We start from the raw sequence: 27642 nt of genomic DNA, 5'->3' as shown, positions 1-27642 counted from the left end.
CTTAAATGCCATGCAATATCCCCAAACCCAAAAAACCCCATTTCCATATATATTTCCTTCCCTTTCCCTTGAAAAGACCCCACTATCCACATTTCCCTATTTCCCACAGTCCCTCCCACATTTGGAAATTGCGCCAAACTCTCATTTTTCATCTCATTGAAAGCCAAACAAACTTTGAAACACCATGAAGGCGAACAGACAGTAACTTTACAACTGAAACTGCATGCATCAGGAGGACACTGAAATGGCATAAAAGGAAAGATCGACTCTGAATCTTGGCTGAAGCTTCTTTGGCTGAGCATGGCACTTGATGAGACACCTTCAGCCCAAATTTCAAGAAATTTGGAGAAAATTTCTTGAAATTTTGAAATTTTTGGTACAAAAAACAGGTTTTTTGGCTCAACGCGTAGCGCGCCGCGCGCGACCCATAAGATTGGGAGGCCCAAATTACAAATGGCTTGTGGTTTTGGATTTGTCATGATGAAATATACATGCTTAGCTATTGCCAAAGCATTTCATCAAGGTTTGGGTCCCCAAAAGGTCAAAAAACATGCAAAAAATGACCTCACTGCCCCATTTTGGACACACAGGAAGCAGTTTTGGGAGAATGCACTTTTGGAGGGGCAAATGGACACCAAATTGAAAAATTCCACTTGGGTTGTAAAGTAGACATCCAGACCTTTCTAACGAGCTATCGTGAACTCAATTTGGATGCCGGGAAGTGCCCCAAAAATAGGTGGAAAGGTGCACGGCGCATAGGGCTCAGGCGCGCGACGCATCAGGATATTTTGGCACAATTTTCATCTTCAGCTCAGGAAACGTAGCCAGTTTGACCAGTTTTGACTTGTGATGTGATTTTTTCACTCCTCTTGATGTAATTAATGAAACATGATGTAATTTTGGCACTTTATTACTTGTTCTAGAAGATTCATTCACTAAAAAGTAAAAATTAAATGAATGAATCACTTTCCTACCTTATAGAGGCAAGTTGTTTTGACTGCCTAGATTGTAGTGCTTTGTTTAGAATTGGTTGAAACAGCTCCTAGGATGATGAGCTCGACCCCTAGAGGCAAGGGAATCGGTTGACTTGCCTATATTATGTATTTGCTTAGTCATTTTCATGGTTGGACTCTTGGGAATAGCTTGATACACTATTGTACATATTTCATCTGCAATTTTGGCAAAAGATAGACCAGGGTTTTGCAGCACTATTTGGGATTCATGTGGCCTTATTTGTTGATGATGTGTTTCTCTCAGTACTTGTAAGTTGTTTATGTGTACCACTTTCTTTATTTAATCTTCTGCAATTAAACAAATGAAGTGTTAAGGTAGAATCCATAAATTTGCTATGCTCTGCCTTTAAGTTTGTTTAATTTTCCATGGTTTCTTCAGTTTAAGGAGAATCCTTGAGACTTCCTTGCTCTCCTTAGCTCCTCACCTGTCAGGTCTATTCATTCAATCACTTTAAAGGCATCAAAACAATCGCCTATCTTGCCCCAAGTAGACCTCTGCCAAAGCTGTGCCTCATCCCCGCACCCAAAATTTCATTTCCCTTGAATTCAACAAAACTTCAAAAAATAAATTCCATAATCCTTGTACTTCATACCTAGCCTAAAATTAGTTATCAATTCAATCATCTCGAGCCTCTGTGATTATCTTTTGCCGAGATTGACCGGAGAGAGCCCTCTCCTGTCCTCGTAGGGCTAGCTACGAGGCTGAGCTTGGTTTGATGTGGCCTCGAGTTTTGCCTTCCTTAGCCTGAGGCAGATTCGAGCATTAACATAGTGGCGACCAGACTGGGGAAGAAAATGGTTTGCTTGTTAGTGTCATTTGTTTTGTAAGCTACATACGGAGCCTGAAGTTATGCCAGGTAGCCTTCGAAACGCTTTTGCTTTGCATTAGCGGAAGTAGATAAACGTTGCTTCAGTCAATCTCCGGTCTAGCTTGTAAACGTGACATTTAACTTGTTAATTACCCCAGTACATGTATCAAGTTTAGATCTGATTGTTGATGGCGGACAACGTTTGATCAGACACTGGCAAGGCTGAAATCATTCACCTAGCGACTCCTTTCATGAAGAATCCAGCAACCTGTGCTTCATGGTGACTTCACTGCAGAGAGATCAGTAGCTGTGAGATTTTCAAGATGGACCGCATCACAAGAAGATATGCTCCCATGAGCCGAGATCACATTCCAGGTTTTCCAAATAAGATGCCCAAGGTAGATTGGTCAATGAATCTGCCTACATTTAATGATGATGGTAAGAAGGATGCTGCTTTACATCTAGTTAGATTTCATATGCATATTCGCAAGTTGAAGGTGGATTTTCCTGAAAATTGCTTGATGAAGATATTCCTGGCCACTCTGGAAGGTGAAGCCCAATCCTGGTATGAAAATTTGCCGCTGGCATGTATTTACTGTTTAAAGGATTTTCATGCCTTGTTCATTGAAAGATATCAAGCATCTTATCCATCATTAAATTTAGTTCATGATTGTTGCAAACATGCTTCTACTTTTATTGAAAGCCTTGAGAAATATTATGATGATGATAATTTTATGGATGATGAGATCATGGAGGCTCTGTATGAGAATCCATTTCAGCAGCATAAAGAAAACTTAGAGAATACTTGTCCAGATGATCAGGACATTTTGCAGCAGAATCAAGATCAGCAGGCTGAAGATGATGAAAGAGATGGTTGTATTTCAGATCTACCCACAAAAGAAGACAGCGTGTAGGGTACTCAAGATTCAATTTCAGAATGTGATGCAGTCAAGTCAGCTATTTCAGATCAACATTCAGATCATGATGACCAAGAATACCTTGTGCTGAATCCCATCAAAGAGAGCTCTGCTGTTGAGATCATAGACAGAGTTTTGGATTCAGATGTTCAGGCAAAACATAATGAGATCTTTGTGCAAGTAAGTGATAAATCTCCTTTCAATAACTCAGTAATAAATGATAGTTTGAATGCCCTGTCATATGAAGATAATTATTATTTAAGCAGAAGAAAACAAAAAGCATTGTCTCCTTTATCTGAAGATGAGATAGATCTACTTTTGAGAGGTCTTGTTACAGCCCAAGCTACAACAGATTTGCAGTGCACACATAGTCGGGAAAGTGTTGGTGAAACTTCTTCCTCTTTTGAAAAAGATGACTGTCTTATAATCAGTTTTGTAGACCGGCAAAAAGATAACTTTTTCTTTCACAAAGATGATAAGGTTGTCATGTTTGATAATCTCGAAGATTGTTTTTTGTTTAAGAATGACCTACATCACATTCACACCACATAAGATCAAAACATTCAGGATTTCCATTCAGATTCCTCTTCATATGTTTCATGTGTTGAAATGTTTTTCCAAGAAGAGATCTGCTCATCCATTTGTTCAAAGTTTTTTGAAGCCTATGAGCATACTTTTACTGAAGCACATGATGAAGGCAGATCAGAATTTGAAACAAAGGACACCTTGTTCTTTCAGCAGGAGGTGGCAGTGGCAAATCTTCATGTTTTTCACGATCCTCTAGCAAGTTTGTTGCAGCCAGCAGTGAAAATGTTTATTACAGTGTTTTGTTGCAGCCATGGTCAACTATGTTTTTAGATGCCCAGTGATAGGTTTGTACTGTTGACCAAAAGTTCTGATAGGAAGAATCAGTCAAGAAGCCATCTTTTTGATTGGTTGCATTGGCATTTTGATATAGTTTGAGGATATATTGTCTTGTAAGAAACACAAGTGGCCATGTACTGCTACCAAGCTTTTGTTTTAAGTTTCAGGTCTTAGTATTTATGAGTACAGTTTGTCGAGTCAGTTGATTAGTCCTTTCAGTTTTAAAATTGAGTCATCAGTTTTCACTGTTCAGTCACGCATTTTAGTTTGAGTTTTGACTCCATTTCCCAATGGACGAAGGCACTGTCTGCTCTCCCAAAGATCTGCCGTTCTTGGCACCTCCAAGGAGCTACCATCCCCATTGGAGCCAATGTTAGTGTCAGTCTTTCCAGCCTTCCTCCAGTGATCAAATATGCTCTTACAAAGTGGTCTCAGAGTGTCAAGGTCAAATTTTGTCATTTCAAAGAGTCTTCAAGCAAAATTTGGTCACTAGGCATTAGGTCTAGGGTTTGCTTTCACTCCTTCTAAAGTTGTCCAAATGTCGGTCCATGTCATCATTCAGCTGAGCCTATCATCATTCATAGGGTTGTCCTCATCATGTCATGTTCCATTGGGTCATTTTACACCTTGTTCATGCTTCAGTTGAGCCTAGGTAAGGTCATTTCCCTCTCCTAGGGTTTTGAAGGCAATTTCTCTTGGACGGTCAAATCATCAGCAAAACTTATATCCTGATGTTCATACACCTTCCCCTATCCTTAAAGTACCTTATCAAACACTTCCCATCACTGAGATTCCCCAAATTCCTCATTTTTGCACAAACCCTAGTTTCTTGCCACAACTTGGCAATTTTCTAGGCTAGGCCTGTGTTTTGCCCTTTCGGATGCCTTCCCCTCGCTCGATCTCTGAGATTTAATTTTCCCCTGCTTCTTAACATCTCTCCCTACTTCCAAAAATTTCCCCAAGAATTTAGAAGCCCCTTATCCCCTTCATTTCGCTTCATTTCGACAAAATCCCTTGTTCCACACATCGGGATAAGTTTCACTCAAAAGATGTTTCAGAGCAATCAAAGATGAATTTTGGAAAACTGAGAGAGGTTTTTGTCCACAGCGTGCCAAAGAAGAAAAACCTCCTTCACTTTTTACACAGGTGTCATGGTTTTAGAGAAATGTCAAAAATATCGTTGCCTTAGGAGAATCGAATGCACCTCTGAAGTGACCTTGCGAAAATCAAGTTTTCTCCTAGCTTGGTTGGCCAAATGATTTTCTTGAGGAGTCAAATGATAACTAGACACAAATATATTTCCAATGAGCTATCATGAGCTCAATTTGGAGTTGAGGAAGACATTCAAAAGTTGACTGCAACGGCACTCTTCCTTGAGGCAACCTCATTTGGCACATTTTGACCAGTCTTGGGAGATTTGGTTTTTGACAAGGCAAATGAACTCCAAATTGAAAAATTCCAGTTGTGTTGAAAAGTAGACTCAAAGCCCTTTCCAACGAGCTATCCTGAACCCAATTTGGACATCGGAAAGGCCTCCAAAAGTCCCCTGCAAAAAAAACTATATACAGGCTATGCGCGCGGCGCATCAGGGGCGCGCAGCGCATCAAGCACAAAATCACAGTGTTAAAATACAAGCGTGCGGCGCATTAGAGGTGCGCGGTGCGTTGGGTGAGGCGTTCGGCGCACTGGGGTTTAACCCCAAAATTTGCTTGGAAACGCATGAACTCGCTCCTCTCCGCACAAATTTGCAGGTAGGCTCTCATCCACTGCAAATGCTTTGTGTTTGATGGTGAAATGTGAATGGTTCATGGCTCATGCCCGTCGCAACAAAACTTTGAAAATTTTCCTTGGCCAATAAAACTTGCTTAGGGTTTTGAGAACAGTTTGTCACCAAGGTTTCCTTTTTCCTCATTTCCCTATGTCCCTCATTCCCAAAGTTGCTCATCACACTCCCTCATTCATTCCCTCATTAATCCTACACTACAATCCCTAAAACCCTAAATCCCTTATCCCTATCAAACTCCTTAAATGCCATGCAATATCCCCAAACCCAAAAAACCCCATTTCCATATATATTTCCTTCCCCTTCCCTTGACAAGACCCCACTATCCACATTGCCCTATTTCCCACAGTCCCTCCCACATTTGGAAATTGCGCCAAACTCTCGTTTTTCATCTCATTGAAATCCAAACAGACTTTGAAACACCATGAAGGCGAACAGACAGTAACTTTACAACTGAAACTGCATGCATCAGGAGGACACTGGAACGGCGTAAAAGGCAAGATCGACTCTGAATCTTGGCCGAAGCTTCTTTCGCTGAGCATGGCACTTGATGAGGCACCTTCAGCCCAAATTTCAAGAAATTTGGAGAAAATTTTGTCAATTTTGAAATTTTTGGTACAAAAAACAGGTTTTTTGGCTCGACACGTAGCGCGCCGCGCGCGACCCATAAGATTGGAAGGTCCAAATTACAAATGGCTTGTAGTTTTGGATTTGTCACGATGAAATATACATGCTCAACTATTTCCAAAGCATTTCATCAAGGTTTGGGTCCCCAAAAGGTCAAAAAACATGCAAAAAATGACCTCACTGCCCCTTTTTGGACACACAGGAAGCAGTCTTTGGAGAATGCACTTTTGGAGGGGCAAATGGACACCAAATTGAAAAGTTCCACTTGGGTTGGAAAGTATACATCCAGATCTTTCCAACGAGCTACCGTGAGCTCAATTTGGATGCCGGGAAGTGCCCCAAAAATAGGTGGAAAGGCGCGCGGCGCATAGGGCTCAGGCGCGCGGCGCATCAGGGTATTTTGGCACAATTTTCATCTTCAGCTCAGGAAACGTAGCCAGTTTGACCAGTTTTGACTTGTGATGTGATTTTTTCACTCCTCTTGATGTAATTAATGAAACATGATGTAATTTTGGCACTTTATTACTTGTTCTAGAAGATTCATTCACTAAAAAGTGAAAATTAAATGAATAAATCAGTTTCCTACCTTATAGAGGCAAGTTGTTTTGACTGCCTAGATTGTAGTGCTTTGTTTAGAATTGGTTGAAACAGCTCCTAGGATGATGAGCTCGACCCCTAGAGGCAAGGGAATGGGTTCAATTGCCTATATTATGTATTTTCTTAGTCATTTTCATGGTTGGACTCTTGGGAATAGCTTGATACACTATTGTACATATTTCATCTGCAATTTTGGCAAAGGATAGACCAGGGTTTTGCAGCACTATTTGGGATTCATGTGGTCTTATGTGTTGATGGTGTGTTTCTCTCAATACTTGTAAGTTGTGTATGTGTACCACTTTCCTTATTTAATCTTCTGCAATTAAACAAATGAAGTGTTAAGGTAGAATCCATAAATTTGCTATGCTCTGCCTTTAAGTTTGTTTAATTTTCCATGTTTTCTTCAGTTTAAGGAGAATCCTTGAGACTTCCTTGCTCTCCTTAGCTCCTCACCTGTCAGGTCTATTCATTCAATCACTTTAAAGGCATCAAAACAATCGCCTATCTTGCCCCAAGTAGACCTCTGCAAAAGCTGTGCCTCATCCCCGCACCCAAAATTGCCTTTCCCTTGAATTCAACAAAACTTCAAAAAATAAATTCCATAATCCTTGTACTTCATACCTAGCCTAAAATTAGTTATCAATTCAGTCATCTCGAGCCTCTGTGATTACCTTTTGCCGAGATTGACCGGAGAGAGCCCTCTCCTGTCCTCGTAGGGCTAGCTACGAGGTTGAGCTTGGTTTGATGTTGCCTCGAGTTTTGCCTTCCTCAGCCTGAGGCAAATTCGAACGCTAACACGGTTGATGCACAAAGCTTTCATATCAGTGTTTGAGAGGCCCCACTTTATATGTGTATGACCGTTTGCATTCCAACCAGCAGGTGTTGATGCTTCGGTTGATGCACAAAGCTTTCATACCAGTGTTTGAGAGGCCCCACTTTATATACACAATTGTGCCGTGTTCCATGGCTAAAGGATCTCAAATCCCAACCCTCCATTTTTCGATTAATAAGGTAATGTGTAGTGCCTTGAGTAATAATAGTAGGGCCCGTCGGATCATACATGCAAAGGATTCGGGTTAACCAATCGATACAGCTCGCCCTTTCATGCCGTATTTGCTATGTTTGGTATCTGTCAATGTCTAAGGGCTAAGTCTTTGATCGGTCTCTGCCCTACATGTTCTGAAGGAAGGACCATATAATGACCTTGAGTTCCTAAGGGAAGCTTTTCAACTGCATTCCTTCCCGGTCCACAAGGCAAACTTGACTCTCCTTTCCGTAATGGAACAACAAGCATACTTAATATGGGGGTGAGGTAGCGGTCTAACTCAGGGGATTTCCACCTCACCTTGCTTTATTTTACGGGCTCGGGTTCTGAGTTCAAAGGCTTGCTTGCCAAAGAAATAATTAGGAAATAGTGAAATTCTATTGTCAAGTAATGTTGCTCGTTCTCATCAATCATATCATATAATGATTGTAAAGGTGCTTCCTTTTACCGGTGAGGCAAGCAAGCTCACATTCATTATATCTAATACTCATTTCAATTCTGTTCTGTATCAAACTGACCTACGATAGCACGACCAGCACGCGTACCTACCAGCCAGCAGTAGCATTCCGTAGCACACTCCCTACCAATAGCACCCTCCACCAGGCTAACCTAATATCTTCCTTGTTTATACAAATGAGCTTGTTGATTCAGTTTAAGTTGATCCATTGCAAAAAAAGAGTTGTATGGGAATTTATCAATCAACGTCCAGCGGAACATACCAGAATCTTTATGTCCCCACGTCAGGCGCAGCTACCGTTTCTCACCGATTTAAGCAATGTTAAGAAGTGTCCCATTCCGTCACTTTCACCTTACACTTTATACCGATTTGACTCGTATTCGATAGGGGTGTAGTGGCCAAACATGGTTCCACCGGTCAGGCGCAGCTACCATTTCTTGCTGATCTCGGTCATATTTTATTTATAGGCCTCCCATTTTGCGCGCAAGGTCACTAGCATGAGCCATTTATCCCCTATGAAACTCAAGAATGCATTGGATGAATAATGCATTGAATTACTACCTCCATGAGGGGAAGCAGGAGGAAAGTAAAGGTAAGTACAGGTATGGAAAAACCAAAGTGAAACAACCACACTGCAGACCTCATTTTGGGTCATTGGGTCAGTAGTCCACATGCGTGGTAGCTCACGTAGCTAGAGATCCCCAAGGGCGAGACAAAGAAAGAACACAACCTTACGACGGAGGACTATAAATGCAGCAGCCACTAGCCAAGAAGCATGGGGAAACATCCAATTCTATGTTTTATGGGAAATTTTTGTAGGTAAGCATGGGCAAGGGAGGTTTGACTTCCCAAGAGATAGATGTCAAGTCAAATCACCCATGCACCCCCTTTTAGATTCCCGTCTTGTGGTATTATAGTACTATTGTTGCTTCTTATGCAACATTTTTTTATTATATTATGATATATTTCCTTTTTGTGAATGCTTTTACATAACATAAGCACACGATGGAAACATAACAACCACACCATAATCCTAGCCCATCATGGGGACTCATACACATTCACTAGTCAGGCCTTGGTATCATTCAAAGATAAGGTATCCAAATGGGACATCAAAAATCCAAAAACAATATTTCAAAATATGCTATGTAAATATGTAACTTTCTCTTTCATTTGAACAGCCTTTGACATCAATAACAACTTCTTTCAACATTCATTAACAGCATTCACCTTATAAATTGTAGGTACATCATTTATTTTCTGTAGCATGAATTGGACAAATTGGGGCATATTGTTGTTGTTTTTTTTCCTCCAGATGCACTTAAGCAACCAAGGAAAGAAATTGGGACTTCTCCTGCTTCGATCTATCACTGTTTTAGACTGTTACACCATTACAGACTTACTACAGGATGTTGAACAGCCATCAGCCGGGGTGCATTTTCCAGGGGTGTTTTGTAGCTACAGCAGTAAAGGAAGGCACATTCATGACAGAATTAACTACAGATTGGTTGATCAGTGGTTCCCCGGCAAGATTACAGATTTTTTTCATCATTGCACAGTGATTGGAAATGTATATTTGTGGTGGAAAAGCTCCCAAGTATATTCCAACTCTAAGTTCCAACATTCAGTGGTATTTTACAGTGATCATGTCTACCTTTTACTACGAGATTCGCAAGTCAGGCAAAGTCATTTCAGAAGGCCAAACAAATAATGAAGGTGAAACACTTTAAGAAAATCAAAAGCATTGAAGAGAATACTCTGCATTACTCCTATACCTTTTGTTGCATGAGACAGCCTAATTTAAGAAAGCTGCCATTTCTTTGCTAATTTTTGCGATCGTCCCATTTTAGAGGAATGGTTAGAACCATCCTTGCACAACCTTCTAAAATAACTACAGCAAATTCATATTTCAAGGAAGATAGTTCGCATGTTCCCATGATATGGTCAGACAACCAATAATGAGGGTGTCCAGCATAGAAAAAATTTCCAGTGAATTGGCTGAGGCAGATGGATCTGACAAAATGATTGTCCATTGTGATTGCCTGTCATAGCATCCTTTGGATTGCACTTGAGCTTTCGGACTTTATATCAAGAAGTGTGAGTTTATGTGATAACAGACCAAAGTTAGTATAAGGTGAAGATAATTACACTTAAATCCCGAGTTTCATGCCAAAAACACAATGTCTTGTTCATGAGAGCACAAGAGTATTTTCATGTATACTTGAAAAGAATGTGCAATTGCAAAACTGGAAAGAATGGGATGCCTTTTTTAGGTGAAAGCCTTTCTTATGCTATGAACACCTTCCACGAGTGACAAAGGAATCTCCGGAGGGATTACAAATTATACACGCAGATGGGAGTTATATTCCATTAAATTGTAGACTCCAATAAAGAATAAAAGCCATTAAAAAATGTTTTGGCAGAGCACAGGTCAATTGTACAGATTAATACTATTTATGAATAAGAATATTATGGAATAGTTTAGCAGAAAATTAAAGACGATAAATTTCTGAAAATACCAGCGTTAAGCCAATCTTATACGTATTGTTTTTAAATTGCGGCTTGGGTCAATCTTGATTGACTGTAACCTCAACAACACTAATTAAGGTAATTTTCCATATATAAACCTTGATTAAGTGTCTATCCTAATTATACCTGTTTTTGTGAATTGACCCTACTGTTGGACACCTAATCCTAAAGGGTTAGTGTGGAAGCCGAAAAGACTAAGCAGTCCAAGAGACCTTGGGATCTGAAACCCAAGAGTCACACATTGTACTATAAATGTATATCTGATGTTAATAAAAATATGTACTGAATGATTTATCTTTCACATTGTCTTTACTATCCATGTGTGTTTAACATGGTATCGGAGCCGCTTGTTTTTCTGTGGCCTGTTATGTGCATGTCAGTCCTGCACCTCTGCCCTGCTGAATGAGCAATTCCCTGAGCGATTCTCTGAGCATATAGCGTTGCCACTGCTGTAGACTGCGCCCTCTATCCAGAGCGTTGTTCTGCTCTGACATCCTGAGCGATTCCCTGCCATACGTTTCTGAATGCCCTGCGCTCTCTGACTGCCAGAGACTGTGCCCTCTCAGAGCATGAGTCATTGATAATGAACGCGGATAACCGTTGATGCGTTTCACCTGACCTGGACGTGAATTCGAAGACTTTGAGCGTTTACCATCCTGTAACCCTCGTTTGCTCCTACACCTGCCGTGCATCACGCCATTTCCAAGCAAGAACGCGCATTGAAGCTCTGTCACGGCTTGAAGAACTTTGATGGTGAAATATGGTGAATGCAGAACATTTTTCTTTGGTATTCAATTAACAAACTCATATATTGAAGAAATTTGATGGTGAATGCATATATGGTAATAAAACCGTAAACGAGTGCGTTTAATATTATGGTGACTGCATTTTATTATGGTGGCTGAGTTCTATTGAAGCCTGTGTTGTATTGAAGCATGGCTGCGTTGTATTGTATTGGTGACTGCGTTTTCTTGTGGTGACTGCGTTTTCTTGTGTCTGCGTTTTTTTGGTGTAAGACGACTGTATAAAAGAGCTGTGGAGCTCTCTCATCAAACGGGTGCTAGAGACAGTTGGGGCCGTCATCTCATTTGGTGCTGGGGCCGTTATTGTAGTTGCTTATGCGGCAACCGGTTTTAAACAGATGTCATTTCTTTTAACTAGTTGGCATTGGTTGAAGTGAGACCTTTTCCGTTCTCCCATTTCCTTACTAAAAACTGTGAAGGTTGTGATGGGACTTGAACGGGGATTGATTGTATTGATTGTAGAGCACCCATGATCTGTGAAGGAATTAATGATTCAGCGGATGCAAGCCGGGGCCGCTGGCCGTTCTTGGCAGTCTTGTTAGCCACCATAGAGCGCGAAGGCATCCGGGTTTGTATGCTGGGTATTCCGTGACCATTTTGAGAAACCTGTCCACCGGCGTGCTCAGCGTTTCCTCCTTTGAGTATCTTAAGGCTGCCAAACGTAGAAGCCCCATTTGAAGCCATTTTAGAGCGTCTGTTTTGGTGCGTATGCCGAGGTTTATTGTATTGATAAACAATATAAAATTCAATGCCATATTGACAAGCGGTGCGAGTTTCTCCGAGGACGGTCCTTCAATAATGGACCCAAAAGCATAGGCCGAGCTTCTGTATAATCACCTGCAATACACCGCATAATAATGCTTGAGGATCACCTGCTTGCTTAGCCCGAGCCGTATTTTCAGAAGGCGCTCTTGGAATAACAAAAATGTTTCTAAAAAAAAACCTGAAGTCTATCGGCATTTTCAGTGAAAGGCGCTCTTGCAATAACAGAACCGTTTCTATAAGCCCAACGTCTGTCGGCATTTTCAGCGACTGAGTTACCCACATGCCCATCTAATGTTGAATTGCGTTGTATTACTTTAACATGGTATGAGATGTGCATATTCATCAATACCTGCTGAGGTGCGCTTTTGTAAGCTCCATACTACTAGCAATATCAACACAGTTTGATCCTTCGTTTACTGTAAAGCTCGTTGTAGTATGTGTCGCAATAATATTTTTCAGGTTTGAAGTTTAGTAGCGGTGGTGGTGTTGACAATTGGAAAGCAAACCCTAGAAAGCCTCATGTAAACGTGCGCGTGGAAGATCTAATATCGCAGCATTCACTTTAATGGTGGTGTAAGTGCTACGGCTGGTGTTGTTGTTGAAACTATTATTTACCCTATTGATACAATAAAGACTCGCTTACAGGCAGCACGAGTTGGGGGTAAAATTCTTGTAAAGGGCTTATATTCGGGGCTTGCAGGAAACCTTGCAGGTGTTTTGCCAGCATCAGCGATATTTGTTGGAGTTTATGAACCGGTGAAGAAAAAATTGTTAGAGATTTTTCCGGATAATTATAATGTTGTTGCTCATTTGTTAGCAGGCGCTGCTGGAGGTGCAACAACTTCTCTTGTTCGAATGCCAACAGAGGTTGTCAAGCAAAGGATGCAAACAGGGCAGTTTGCCAATGCTCCTGATGCTGTGCACAGTATTGTGGCAAGCAGGTTTAACATTCAACAGTCTTGGATCCTTTGAAGATCACAAAACTGGGATCTCATTGCCTGAAATTTCGACTGAAATCATTCCAGTTTCCTTTATTCTCATCGTTTGCTTAGAAGATAGCTGAATTTACTCATGCATTATATTATTGTAAAGGCTATGTAATTGTTTTATCATTGCGACTAAGACATGGTATGCGACTAAGACATGGTAATGAAAACCAGCCACCATTAGCACGAGTTCCATGAAGAATAGAAGGGACGAGTTTCTTATTCTGTGACTGGATGAGTTCTCCTTTACAGTGGGGTCGAGCTACTATAGTAGGAGGTCAAAACACCTGTTAATAAACTACTGGCAGCTTATAATGGTCAAGGGTTTCAGAGAGCTTGACATTCCTTGATTCCACTGCTGCATAAAGATTTTGGTGAGCTGATTGTAATCTTTCATATTGCACACTGATCATTTGCTGACATTTATAAAGGATATTGCTGTGTACTGTGAGTAGATATTACTTTTCTGCATTGAGTAGTAGTTGTGATCAGTTTTTTAAGGTGAAAATCAAACATGGCCAAAACCAGTGAAGTATTACAGTTCCTTAAAACTCTGATATTATCTACTGTTGATGACACATTACAAATCAGTAAGGATTTTCTCTCAGAAATTCAGACATGTCTACAAAATGCACAGGAAAAGATCGATTTTTTGCAGCTTGAATCACAGCTACAGCAAGAAGAGCTACATCAAAATAGACACCATTCTGAACCTGTTTTTGTTCAGAACATTGAGACAACCACCCATCAGCAACATGTTAATATTGCTCAAGTTCATTCAGATCCAGTACCCAATAAAGCAGCGATTGCACATGCAAATGCAAAAACTCAATCTGCACTTCCCAAGCCCATCATCAGACCTTGGGAACAGCTTGTCCACAACAAGCACAAAACTGGTCTTGGTTATGACAAGGACTTGTCCTTTCATATTCCAGACTATGCCAAGCCCATTCAGTTTCAGAGTGCTGGATTCATTCATGACAGTTCACCTGCTCCTTATGACAGTTCAGTTTCAGCTGTTCCAGATTCTACTCCTCTTCCACCGCAGCAACAACAACAACAGATTGTAAAATGCCAACACTGTGACCGAGTTGGCCATCTGAAAGATCACTGTTTTGATCTTCATCCATGTGAGCACTGTCATAAAACCAGCCATTCTTCACACAGATGCTTCAGAAACAAACGTCCTGCAAGAACAAAGATTCATCTTGGATGGATCGCTTCTTTGCAATGGGCATCAACAGCCAAGAAGATATTCCAAACACATGTTAGAACTTGTTCCAGAATATTGAACAGTCTTGCAGTTGAGTTTTCTCCATCTTCTCACCTTGTATCTGACAGGGGGGGAAATGATGGTCATCTACAAGCTTCAAAGCCACATCAAGCGAGCCTGAGCCACAACCTGCCACACCAGCTTCAAAGTTGTAGCCAGAGACAAGATGCCTGAACATGCCTTCAGAGTTGTTGGTCATCCTTAAACCATCAAAGATTGAGAACACTTCCTCTAGCAGAAGACACCAGCTTCTTGCCAGTTTTGGAAGAGTTCCAGGAATTGCATTAAGCATTCCAGAGTTGTTGGTTATCCTTAAACCATCACAGGTTGAGACTTCCCTTTTCAGGTTGAAGTTTTACCTTTTATGCGGGGTGAGACCTCCCTTTTATGGTTGAAGGTTTCCCTCTTTAAAACAATAGGATCACTTCCTCTAGCAGAAAACTTCAGTTTCTTGCCAGTTTTGGAAGAGTTCCGAGAACTGCACTAAGCGTTCCAGTGTTGGTGGTCATCCTTAAACCACCGCCCTTTTTTACCAACATTTCATAGAGCACATTCAGCCTAGTGCTGCCATGCATTTTTGCACATTTTGTATTACAGCTCTTTTCTTGGACTCATACATAACCCTTCGGATTAAGGGGGGGAATGTTGGACACCTAATCCTAAAGGGTTAGTGTGGAAGTCGAAAAGACTAAGCAGTCCAAGAGACCTTGGGATCTGAAACCCAAGAGTCACACATTGTACTATAAATGTATATCTGATGTTAATAAAAATATGTACTGAATGATTTATCTTTCACATTGTCTTTACTATCCATGTGTGTTTAACACCTACTTTTCCTAGTGCGGGCTAGGAATATAAACTGGACCTTCAATTACTGAAAAATGTATTGCCTAGTCAAGACAATTTTTGCGATGATCTTGTTACACGAGCCTATGTCAATAGTTGTTTTGGCTAAGCTCAATTGGTTGTTGCCAATGTTCTTGTACAGTTAGCTAGTTCTGTGTTAACAGGTTTCAAGTCCATTGGGTTGAGGTGCACTATCCTACAATGATGAGTTTATAAGGATGCTATCCATGACTGTGGGGAAGCATCCACCCACAATGTTTTCCTGGGAAAATAAAAGATATGATTTAGTTAGCATTACCAACATAACCTGCAATAACTTTGTCTGTCACGGTTACATACATGCTGTTAAACCTGAGTGCAACCACTCACTCTGTACTTATTTTTCTTTTAACTTCTACAGAGACCAATCTGGTTTATAGGACCTCTTTTCAACAGAAAATAGAAAGAAATTTAATCGATTTTAATAAAAAAATTGATGAAAACAATCAGGTTTTTAATCCAAATAATTGTTTACAATTTTACAATTCTACAGTGCCATTCAGAAGACAGTTCATGTCAGGCACATACCCTGCCACATACATCTCCCCCTTATAATCTTTCCGACCATTCACGAATTTTCCGTCTCCTTATGTGGTTTGTCTCCTATGAGGAAAGAATGCACCCTTTTATTGATCTCAATCCAACTACATCCGGGTTTCTTTTTTACCTTCTTGCCCTTCATCAATCTACGTATTTTTTCAATGTCACCCCACCTGCCAGCTGTGGCATAGAGGTTAGAGAGCACAACATAGGGTGCCGAATTGTTAGGATCCAACTCAAAAAATCGTTCCGCAACCCTTTCTCCTACTTCTATGTTGTTATGGAAACTACAGGCACCAAGTAAACATCCCCACACAGTTACATCAGGTTTTATTGGCATTTGGTTTATAAAATCTTCAGCCTTGGTAAGACACCCTGCACGGCCAAGAAGGTCAACAATGCAGCCATAATGCTCCATTACAGGTGCGATGTGATAATGTTTGGTCATGTCATCAAAATATCGCTGGCCCTCATCTACCAGGCCTGCATGGCAGCAGGCACATAACACTGCCACAAAGGTGACATGGTTTGGATTTGTGCCAGATTGTTGCATTTTTTCAAATAATTTGAGTGCTTCATGAGCCTGACCATGTAACGCATATCCTGCAATGATTACAGTCCAGGATACCACATCTCGCAGAGACATTTTGTCAAACAGATTTCTTGCACTGTCTATACTTCCACATTTCGCATACATGTCAACAAGGGCATTGCCTACAAAAACATCAAACTGAAATCCACTTCTATTTATGTCACCATGGATTTCCATACCCTGTTCTAGGGCTGCCAAATCAGCACAAGCAGGGAGAAGACCAACAAAAGTTCTCAAGTTTGCCCTGATACTTAGCCTTTGCATCTGCCGAAAAAGTGTCAGGGCCTGTTCACAAAGCCCGTTCTGCACATACCCTCCAATCATGGCTGTCCATGAAACCACATTTCGTTCAGACATTTTCTCAAATACAGTGTGTGCATATTTAATCTGCCCACATTTTGAATACATGTCTACTAGGGAATTTCCTACAGATGCATGGAAATTAAATTGACTTCTGATTACGTCTTCATGAACCTCCATACCCTGATCAAGAGCTGCCAAGTCAGCACATGCTGAGAGGACACTTGCAAAAGTATTAGAGATGGGTTTAACACCAGCCCGTTGCATTTGTTGAAAAAGCTTCAGAGCCTCTACTGCGAGCCCATTCTGTGCATACCCCGTAATCATCGATGTCCAGGAAACTACATTTCTATTGGGGATATTCTGAAACAGCTCCAGGGCTTTCTCAATTTGCCCATTTAGTGCATACCCTGAAATCATTGCATTCCACGATACCACATCCCTCTGAGGCATTTTGTCAAACACATGGCGTGCTTTCTCTATACTCCCACATTTTGCATACATATCCACAAGGGCATTCCCTACAAACACTTCAGACAGAAATCCACTTGTGTTTATTTCTTCATGGATCTCCCTACCCTGTTCCAGAGATGCCAAGGTCGCACAAGCGGGGAGAACGCTAGAAAATGTGAAGTGATTGGGTTGGACACCAGTTTGTTTCATTTCATCGAACATTTTCAGAGATTTATCGGCATACCCGTCTCTAGCATAAGCTGAAATCATGGCAGTCCATGAAACCACATCTCTGTCCGGCATTTGATCGAAAACCCTGCGAGCGTCTGCCAAATAGCCAAACTTGGCATACACAGTGACCAATTTGTTCGTTAAGGAGATGTCTTGGCATTGAAAATGCATTTGAATCATGTGGGCATGGACTAGCTTAGCTTCTGGCAGGGAAGATTTAGCATTATTAAGGCAGCTCTGCAAGAGAGAATGATAAGCAGCAGCAGCAGCACCAGATGAGTTTTGAGGTGGGTAGATGATATTGAAAAAATGTTGGGTTTCTTCAAATCGACCCTCTTTGCTCAAAACAGTTGTGATGGCAATATCGGTATCGTCACCTTGTGTTTCGGGAGCACTTGACGTTGTTCTGGTAACGCCTTGGATTCGAAACATTGGCATAGAAAGCAGTGCCATTTTTACCTCCTGATATCTTAGTGACTTGGCCATCGTCGTTGCCACTGCTTTTGCGTTGAATTGTCTTCATACTGTTACTCAATTTGCAGCTAAGTTACTGAAATCTCAGCAGAAACCCTTCAGCAAATAGGCACCTCTGTGTCGGACTTGCTGGAGCGATTGGATCTGTGCGGTATTGAAAAACTGAGTTTCGACTTGTAGAAATGTCCATATAATGCTCCATCAAACTTCGTTGAAAATCATCGCAAAGAACATCGACGATCAGTGGAAAAATCCAGAAGGCCGGGTTGCGATACTCCAGGGATTAAGAATCACAAGGGTATAACAATTATCAGTAATCAATATGATTTTCCCAGGAGAAATTGGTCAGATTGGTTTAACTTATACTATAAATTCCCCCTCAGAAATCAAATTGGCTGGTCTAGTTATGCCGAATGCATGTAGAAAGGCAAAGGTTCTCCTAATAGCTGGTCGTTCAAAACCAGTGGTTTTGGCAAACAGGTCTTCCTGTGCACCTGTCATGTGTGGGTTCTTCATGTGCACTTTTCTCAGTAACAGGACCGGTTCAACGATGATTCAGACCAGCAGAACCCCACTCCTCCTTTCACTCCAGCGTCTAACAATAGAATCTGCGGGCCTTCATCCAGATTTTCCAGAACAGGAAGGATGTTTCACTTGCGGGAAGGATGAAACGTCAAACACTTTATCTCACCGTAAAAATTTCCTCTCTGATTTGAGCTATATATATTCCACATCGTCTAGGGTTTTCCTCGGTTCACATTTTTTTCCAGAAGGAAAAAAACGCTGGTGATTAGTATGTATAAGAAATAAAGATTCACATGTTATTATTAGTATGTGTAGGGCTTTCCTTGGTTCACATATGAAGACTTGTCATTGAGATTGTCATATGTACCATTGCTATCTCCAATGGGAGCCAATGCCGCGCTGCAATCAGCTTGAGAATACCTCCATCTCTTGACAGATTTTGCTCGCCTCAGATTGCCGGCGAGCCGGATAAAATCTCAGGTCGAACGCCCGCCAATGCCCGCTTGAATTAAAAAAGAAAGGGCTGAATTTGTGCAATTCAACGGCTGTTTGAAGGAGGGAGAGGCGACGAGACAGATTGATGTAGATGTGAAGGATTTGATAAATAAATCAAACGGAATTCAAACGTCGCCTATTCAAACTGCCTTTGATTTAAGGCGCTCTCTCTGTACAACGGCAGGAAAATCCTATTTCCACCACTATAGGATGATTAATGCGCTCTTACATGCGCGGGACATAAACTTTTATTAATGCGCTCTTACATGCGCGGGAGATAAACTTTTATAACACATGCACGGGAGATAAACTTTTATAACACGCGCAGGGGTAACGCGTCGTTTTTATTTTTATTATCTAGTTATAAACGTCTATCTCCCGCACATGTAAGAGCGCATTAATGATCCTATAGTGGTGGAAATAGGATTTTCCTACATCGGCCTCCCCTTATAGACCAAAAATTCTGATGCACAGACACTCGGAAATATAAAATTTAACGCGGATGTCTTTTATCATCTCGTTAAATGAATAAACTCAGTGTAAATTTTGTACTCTTGGAGTTCACGAGAGGTTTGACGGCTTACTTATAAAGATCCAATATAATAAAAAATACTTAATTATAATCATGAATTAACAAAAATTAATAAAAAGTTTTTTTCGACATAAATCACATGATAATATATCTATCGATGTGTTTCAAGTTAATAAGTGTGGTTCATTATATTTATTAATTTAAAATAAAATCAGTATTCTTCCTTAATATATAACTTGAGTGGGCCTAATGGTTAAGAGCATGTGTTTCCTCCTAAGAGATTACAGGTTCAAAACCAGAGGGGGTAGAGTATGTGATAACTAAGATGCTAGTATAGATATAGCAGTCATCGACAGAAATTAATTGGTCAACAAAGGAGGATAGAAGAAAGATTTCCTCGAAATCCACTCAATAACCACTTATGGATTTCAAATTTTTAAATATATAAGGTTTCACTTTGAAAAATATATATTTATTTTTCATAGACCAATTAATTGGTCAACAAAGGAGGATAGAAGAAAGATTTCCTCGAAATCCACTCAATAACCACTTATGGATTTCGAATTTTTAAATATATAAGGTTTCACTTTGAAAAATATATATTTATTTTTCAAAAATATTAAAATTATTTTTTTCACAACATTTGTTTACACCATAATTTGAAGGTTTATTGTAGTCTTTTCACAATATAGTGCTATGTGGATAACCCTGTCACATACTTAATGCCAAAATTTATGGATATGATTGGGACATTCATGCATGATTTTTAGGTCTTTCTAGAGTGATTTTTTTTTAAGTTGTGCAAGAAAACCATCTAAAAATCTAATACCTGAAAAATAGTTCATACTAAGGTAAATAACATATTTACCATCGTTATCTTCCACCATAATTTAAACAAGTCTTCTAATAAAAAATGGATGAGAATTAGATGTAAATAAATATGCTTACTAGATGTTAGTTCCTACCATTATTTATGTTTTTGTTATCATTTGTGCACGAGTAAAACAATAAATGTGTAGACTAACTAGTGGTTAGTACCCACCAAAATTTATGAAAATCTTTTTGCCTAAAAAATAATTAATTTATCCAATGCACATCTCAATTTATATATAATCCTTGGAAATAACATATTTACCATCATAATTTAAGCAAACATTTGCATAAAAATCTATAGGAACAAGATGTAAATAAATATACTTACTAGGAGTTACTTCCCACCATTATTATGTTTTCCTAAAACCTTATGTAGTAATAAAATTGTAAATTAATTTATCCGCTTCACATCTTAGTTTATTAGCTCTGATCAAAGTAAAACTATAAGACTCAATTTGTCTGTTGACCAATATTAATTTAGCATTGACCAATGTAAATTATATTTTTTAATGCAATTTTTCCCAAGAATAATTTATAACTTGAATAAGAGGGACTCCATTGCTTTGCAACACGTTTCCTTATGTTATGGGATGACGAGATCTTAGTCAATCACAAACAATTTTTTAACATACTCCATACCTATATTTAACTTCATCATATTTTGAAATTAATTTCTAAATTATTATTATGAAACTAAGTATTTAAAGATCTTAGTCAATAATAAACAATTTTTGAACATACTCCATACCTATATTTAACTTCATCATATTTTGAACTTAATTTTATATATTCATATATGTTTAACTTCATCATATTTTGAAATTAATTTCTAAATTATTATTATTATTATAAGTATTTAAATGTAGCTAAGTCTAATTAATAGATGAAATGACATTTTTTTGGACATTTTTTTTCCCAAAATCCACTAGATATTTTTAAAAATCATAAGTTTAAGTTGTTTAATTTGCAAAATTAAAGTGCCATAGTTGAATAGATTTTATGCCTTCAAAGGGACATTTTAAACAACAAAAATTCATAATCTTTGTAAAATAATTTTGTCCACTAATTAGACTAGACTTAATCACATTTTTATTTGAAATTGTATCCCGTGATTCTGGTGAAAAAGGTCATTTCATCTCCTAATTAAATTGCACTTTTAATTTATATATCTAAGTTAATTTTAAATAAATTTTAACTTTAGCCATGACAACGAATAGCGACTTCTGAGTTTCATAAAAACTCATGATCACAAACTGCTCACCAACCTCTTTCTCCCTCCAAAACTCATTCAAAACAGATTTCAGGTCCCACCTCTTATGGAACCCATGATCATGCCCGTACCCCAAGAGGAAAATTAAATGGGCATGCTCAATTTTACCTGTGCAGGTAGCCAATGTCCAGACCTGTTTCCGATCACTTCTCTCTGTCACCTTCACCAGTGAGAAAGGAAGAGAAAACACTTTGCATTACAAACAAGGATCTAAAAACGCTTTGCATTAAGAAAAAGGGCATTGTCATGCTCACTAAAGAAGAAAATAAATACGAGAAACAAAAATAAAGAAGAATCAATCATTTACAGTCCCACATCTACACCTTTTACTTGGTCATCGGATCTATATGTCCAAGAACTGATGAAGGATAGGACAAGGTTGAAGATTTTGGAAGCCAAAGAACAGGAAAGGGGCCACAAAATTTCAGAGATCACAGTTGCAAATCGATCTCTAATGGAAGGTAATAAAATTTTAAAAGAACAAGTAACAATGTTACAAGAGGCTCTAGAGACAGGAAAACAAGAATGGCAAAGCATGAAATAATTAATAGCAACAAACAGGGATGTGATAATTTCTAAACACACTGGTGGGCTCTAGTATTGTAGCAATAATGCTACAACTCCTGGAGCTTCCTATCTCTAATTTTATCAACCCGGTAGTTCGTACAAACTTGGAAGCGACGGTGCTGTATGCACAAGTACTAGCTCTTGTCGCAGCTGTCACTTGGTCAGCTGGCACAAGTCCGCTAGGGCTCAAGCCAACTTCTATATGCTCACAGAAGAAGCTTTATGAATGATGGACGAAAGCTAACTCAAAGGAGACTAGTCTAATTGTAGAAAGTAACTGAAAGCCAATAAAGCATGAAAACCCTAGTAAACCCTAATTTGACTAGCTAGACCCTTACAATGCAAAACTGTGAATGAAACTACTACCACTAATGCCATTACTTGCAGTGAACTAAAATACATGCATCTAAGCTACTTGCATCTGAAAAGACATGTTTTTGTATTTTTTCATTAAGTGGTTGGATTTATTGTGATGATGCTTTTGATTAGGGTTTGGTTGTGCAGGAGCAGTTGGAATGGAAGGAAAGCATGGGCAAGGTCAGGATGGCTAAGGGAGGTCCCAGAGGGTCTCCAGCATCAGTCCACAGAAGCCTACCACGTTCGGATGCTCAGCAACCGAATTTGCAGGTTTCTACAGGAAGTCTGCGGGGGATCCTATAGGAAACTCAGGGGTTTCTACAGGAAGTCTGTGCAATTCTACAGGATGTTTGGCCATGGAGGTTTTGGGAGATGGAGGAGTGTTGGAGTGGTGTGGAAGGATAGGTGAGATGGAGATGGAGCTGGTGATGGCTCAGGAGCAGAGAAATCAGATGGAGGAAGAGTGTATGCAGTGGTTTGATGGTTGGAAGGATGGGATCAATGAAAGTTGAAGTAAATGGAGCTAAGTGAATAATGGATGAGTTGGAGGGTGAATGAGTTGGACAGAGGCTGAGTAGGTGGATTGAGGAGAGATCAAGAAGAAGAAGAAGGGAGTGGATTGATAAGGAGCAGCGTAAATGAAACAAATGACTTATGCACCAAAAACGAGAAATTCATTAACCTATGATAACTGTACCATGAAACCTATGAGCAGCAATGGAAAACCAAGAAATGAAACTCGTGCATGGAAGTGAAATGTAGAAGTATGGTTCAATGTCAACAGTGCATGGATGGATCTTCAACGAGAATGTCTATGTTGCAGCTTGCATGGAAATGAGAAGAACTGCGTTTCTTTTTGGTGGTTGGTTATGGACTGCACCCCAATCCCTAACAGAGATGGCAGTGAGCCTTAACAACCTTTTGCTGGAGCTCCAATAATTTATAACTATCCTCCTATCGAATCTAAGCAACTGAAAGCAAATTCACCATAAACTAATCCTATCTAAGCTCATGAAAAAGACTAAATTAACAAACTGTAAATTCGAATTGCATGTTAAAGTAAAAAAACTCAAAGTGTTGGAACGAAATGCAACAACATTACAACACCGAGGAGATCTATTGCTCTCAGGTTGGGCCCTAACCTGAGAGTTATATCTCCCTTAGAAACTCAGAATGAGATCAAAATCTGTCTGCCTTTATTCATAAACGAAAGTCTGATGACATGCCAAAATTGGCTTACAAAAGGAACAAAAACCGAGCTGTAGCTCGTACTTCCAAATTACAAGAGTAATACAAAAGTTCAAAAAGCTTCTATCCAATGCTACGGCCTCAGTATTTATGCCAAATGATCATCCAACAGGTGTCCTTGATTCTAGGAGCTCGGCTGTCCAACTGAAGTTTAAACTGTTGATCCTGTAGGACAGTCATAACTGTTGTTCCTGTAGAACAGTTGGCTGCTTCTAAGCTCGGTGGGGAGATGGATTGGAGCTCGGAGCTATGGTGGGAATCACGAGGAAGGTCCCCAAGACCGTGGACATCCTCTCCTAAAAACCAGCAGTGCCACCTCATTGTCTCCTTGTCTCCTTTCTCGTGGTCTTTTCTCCCTTTTAATGCCAAAAACCTGAAAGCATCATGCATTAGTCACGCAGATAGAATGTCTACCCTTCTTCCTACAAACAACATGAATAAACCAAGAAATGAATGCATAAGCAATAAAAAATGAATGGTTTGAGCAGAGCAAGTAGGCCAAATGAGCCCAAATTGTACCAAAAATTGGGGCTCATCACACACTCAGGTAGATACACAAGTATCTTAGCAAACAAACATTTCCAAAGAGAAGGCAAAAACTAACAATGGGAAAGATAGTCCAAAAGAATTCAAAGCTAGAGCTGAAGACGCTAATGGTTACATAAGGACAGAGGAAGAAGATGATGCAAGTGCTTGTAGAGAACATGAAATAGAACACAAGGAAAGACAGGACAGGAAAACAAACTTTATTATCAGGGGAATAAGAGATTATGGGAAGAATGAAAGTACTCTCAATTTCACAAGAGACTTTCTAAAAGAGAAAGTACATTGGAAAGGGAAAATTTTCCAAGTAAGGAGGGTTGGGAGGATATGTGAAGAGAGGCCTCGACCCATAGAAGTCACCATGGCAAGCGTACAAGACAAACACCAGCTTTTGGGCAAAAAGAAACCCTTGAAAGGCTCACACTTCTTCCTCGTTGAAGATTTAACCAAAAACCAACAAGAGAGAGAAGGGATGAAGTGGAGAAAATTAGAACAACAAGAAATGAAGGGAAAAGGGCATGGTTGTACAATGGTAAAGCTGTTATTGCAGTGTTTGGGCCTTCGGGCAAAACAAGGTAGCAAGCTTGCAGTAAAGAAAAAACAAAGAATTCAATAATAGGGATGAAAACAACAAGAGTAGCATGGACGAAAAGGGGTGAAGACTCAAATTTGAGTCATATGTGCCAAAATGCGTAGCAGTCAAATCCTATCCAGGTCTACCTAAGTTTGACAATTATTTGAAGTTGGCAATTTGGAACAAGGTAACATAAAATGGAAAAGGGTATGGGCGAATGTTATAAACATATTTGGGCACATCAACCCCAAACTTATATGTCGATGTATTAAGGCTCATAAACCCCTAAAAGAGTTGTTTCATACCCTAAAGGAACATAGTCATCTGAATACATCATTCCCCAAAAGTTCCATCTGAGAAACCATCCAGAAATTGCCTAAATTGAACCATACTAACTACTCCACTGGCAACGTGTGATGCATACTGAGTGGTACACTGCCAGGGTGCGATGCATACTGTTTAGGCCTTCTATAGGGTGCGATGGGTGAGGATGGACAAATGTTTGGGACAGTTTGCTAGGTGGTTGCTCTTGGAATCTTCTAGAAACTTCTCCTATGCCACTTGCCTCTCTGAATTCACCCAAGGATGAATAAGGGATCTAAAACCATTTGCTATCCCTTCTCTTGTGGAGCCAATTATAGCAAGTGGAATGACACTAATCAAACCCCATGGATGACTCACACCCTTGCAAACATCTATAAATGGATCTCCAATCCAAGAGATCAAGAGGCTGAAATGTTGTGAATTGCAAGTAAGTGCTGATAGTTTGTAATTGAGGAGAGAGCATTGTATTATTGTTGGAGTGATCTTGATATTTCATGAGATGAAGAAGGACTGAAGTTGGGAGGATGATGCTAGATTAGACAATTGGGTTGTAATTCTCCTTTCTATTAATAAAGCTCTTCAAGTTTTCTCCCATATGATTGTGCAATTGTGAATGTTATCATTTGTGAATTATATATATGATTCTGTAATGTTTATGTTGTAATAGATCACGATGCTTTGACGGTTATTTGTTGTTGTACTTGTGCAAGTACTCTCCAAGCGTGTTAAGTACGGGGAGGAGTTGCAGGATCTGTCAAAGGAGAGAAAGATCAAGCAAGGGATTAAGCAGAAGTTCCAGGTTGGTTCCATTATCTTTCTCTTATCTGTTACACATAGTAGAAATCATTGAATTGCTTTAAACTGTTGTTTCTAAGGTAGCTACCAAACCTAGAGGGCTAGCATTCTTAAGGAATACTAGTTTTCCTAGAAATAGGGAATACTAGTTTTAGTGAAAGAAAAATAAGGTCGTCAAATTTAGTTTATTAAAGAAGATGCAAATAAACAATATTTATGGTTGAAAATATCAGAGAATGATAATCACATAAGAATTGCAACATGCTATTTTGCCCCTCAAGTCTCAAAAACTTACAAAAATAAGGGGCTTGACAGTAAGGATCTGTATGCAGCTTTAAAACAAGATATTGTCGTGTACTCTTAGCAAGGATACGTTATTTTAGTGGGAGATTTCAATGCTAGAAAAACAAATAATCAAGCTAGCATTATTTGTTGCAAAGAGGATAATAATCATATTTGGCTCACTGAAGAGGAGAATCCCCAATGGGTGAGGTGGTCAGAGGATGACAAAGTTAGCAATCATTTTGGAGAGGGGTTGTTTACACTGTGTGGGGCTTTCAACCTAATTATTTGCAATGGTCTAGATAGATGGAAAAGGTCTGGGAATTTCACTTGCAACACATACAATGGGGCAAGTGTCGTTGGCTATGCGATGTGTTCACAAAGCTTGATAGAAAAGATAGATGAAGTTAGTATTGGAGAGCATATTTGGAACTTAAAATTAGACCATAACTCAATTTATATAAGGTTATCATGGTTAGAAGAAAGGTAGCATAGGAGGAAAACCCAATGCTCTCGACAATCACTATCAAGGGGAAAAATTCTTCTAACACAAGAAAATTGTATTGTCTTCAAGACAATGTTAGAGAGATTAATTCGGAAGGAGAACACTAGTTTCAAAAGCTTCAACAATCATGACTTAAAAAATATAATTCAAAGTGCACTTGAGAAATGCAAAAGAGCAAAAAATAGGAATTCATAATCAAATTGTTTTCTTGTAAATGCTTGGTTTGATGAGGAATGCAAAATGACAAGGAGAACCTTGAAAAAGGAAGGAAAGGAGAAGATAAATGTAAAGTTATATAAGCAGATACTAAAAAGGAAAAAAGATGAGCTCATGCAAACAAGGAGAGAAGTGTTAATATATTTAAGCAAGAATAATCCAAAGCTTTTCTGGTAGGAACTGCAACTAAGGAAGAAGCAAATTGAAAATAATATTTGTTACACTAAAATTTGTCACCATGACTATCTACAGTTAGTATGGCTTCATCATCTGTCATACTATCCTCCTTGGCAAGTATCATACCTCTGCTCCTCATGTCAAACTCCAAGAAAGAGAGAAAGTCCTTAAAAAGTCAATTAACTTTGGTTACGCAGTTTCTCTTAGCCTTACCTGCGTGTACGCACCTCCAGTTCATAAAACCTGCGTACTTGTACGCTCTGTATGTAAAGGGGTGGGTGCATACTCCTGTAAAGGTCAAAAGGCGCAAGTTTCACTTCAAAAAAGTTACTTGTGGTCATTTCTAGAGCATTCTAGAAGATGGTTTGACGTGGATTGAGCGCCTCCAGATGGTTCATGCATCCCTATGTAAGAGG

The 27642-nt window shown here is 39.5% G+C and overlaps 1 pseudogene; it reads right to left on the bottom strand.

Moving 5' to 3' along the window:
• Positions 1 to 15787: 15787 nt before the first annotated feature.
• On the bottom strand, positions 15788 to 19075 carry LOC149214787 (pentatricopeptide repeat-containing protein At2g13600 pseudogene; annotated as a pseudogene).
• Between the last annotated feature and the right edge of the window lie 8567 nt (positions 19076 to 27642).

This window comes from Pinus tabuliformis, chromosome 1_1 (assembly GCF_031772625.1).
Source record: "Pinus tabuliformis cultivar Carrire ecotype Pingquan chromosome 1_1, CPIR1, whole genome shotgun sequence".
NCBI lineage: Eukaryota > Viridiplantae > Streptophyta > Pinopsida > Pinales > Pinaceae > Pinus > Pinus tabuliformis.
Note: the sequence above shows the minus strand (reverse complement) of the source record. Positions and strands in the feature narration are given on the sequence as shown.